Raw genomic sequence first — 973 nt, forward strand, 5'->3', positions numbered from 1 at the left:
CATAAGGTTCACCTAAATAATTTACCTCTGCTATTGCAGGGTTCTCAAGATCATAAGCTTCTTCTGCATAAGAAGCCTCTTAAGTATTGTTGGATGCAGCTTGCATTCCATTCAGACTCTGAGAAATCATATTGACTTGCTGAGTCAATATTTTATTCTGAGCCAATATGGCATTCAGAGTATCTACTTCAAGAACTCCCTTCTTCATAGGCGTCCCATTATTCACAGGATTCCTTTCAGAAGTGTACATGAACTGGTTATTAGCAACCATGTCAATGAGTTCTTGAGCTTCTGCAGGCATTTTCTTTAGGTGAATGGATCCACCTGCAGAAGTGTCCAGTGACATCTTTGATAGCTCAGATAAACCATCATAGAATATATCCAGGATGGTCCATTCTGAAAGCATGTCAGAAGGACACTTTTTGGTCAACTGTTTGTATCTTTTCCAAGCTTCATAGAGGGATTCACCTTCTTTCTGTCTAAAGGTTTGAACATCAGCTCTAAGCTTGCTCAGCTTTTGAGGAGGAAAGTACTTGGCTAAGAAAGCTGTGACCAGCTTATCCCAAGAGTTCAGGCTGTCCTTGGGTTGAGAATCCAACCATAATCTAGCTCTGTCTCTTACAGCAAAAGGGAAAAGCACGAGCCTGTAGACTTCAGGATCTACTCCATTAGTCTTAACAGTATCACATATCTGCAAGAATTCAGCTAAGAATTGAAAAGGATCTTCAGATGGAAGTCCATGAAACTTGCAGTTCTGCTGCATCAGAGAAACTAATTGAGGTTTCAGCTCAAAGTTGTTTGCTCCAATGGCAGGAATGGAGATGCTTCTTCCATGTAAATTGGAATTAGGTGCAGTGAAGTCACCAAGCATCTTCCTTACATTATTATTATTTTCGGCTGCCATCTCCTCTTCCTGTTCGAAAATATCTGAAAGGTTATCTCTGGATTGTTGTATTTTAGCTTCTCTTAGTTT

At 40.1% G+C, this 973-nt stretch overlaps 1 non-coding gene across 1 annotated transcript; it reads left to right on the plus strand.

The window, feature by feature from the left end:
- The first annotated feature begins 400 nt into the window (after window positions 1-400).
- On the plus strand, window positions 401-508 carry LOC112781148 (small nucleolar RNA R71). Its single transcript, XR_003191942.1, has one exon. It is a non-coding gene; the product is annotated as a small nucleolar RNA R71 (small nucleolar RNA).
- The last annotated feature ends 465 nt before the right edge of the window (window positions 509-973 follow it).

This window comes from Arachis hypogaea, chromosome 19, assembly GCF_003086295.3.
Source record: "Arachis hypogaea cultivar Tifrunner chromosome 19, arahy.Tifrunner.gnm2.J5K5, whole genome shotgun sequence".
Taxonomy (NCBI): domain Eukaryota; kingdom Viridiplantae; phylum Streptophyta; class Magnoliopsida; order Fabales; family Fabaceae; genus Arachis; species Arachis hypogaea.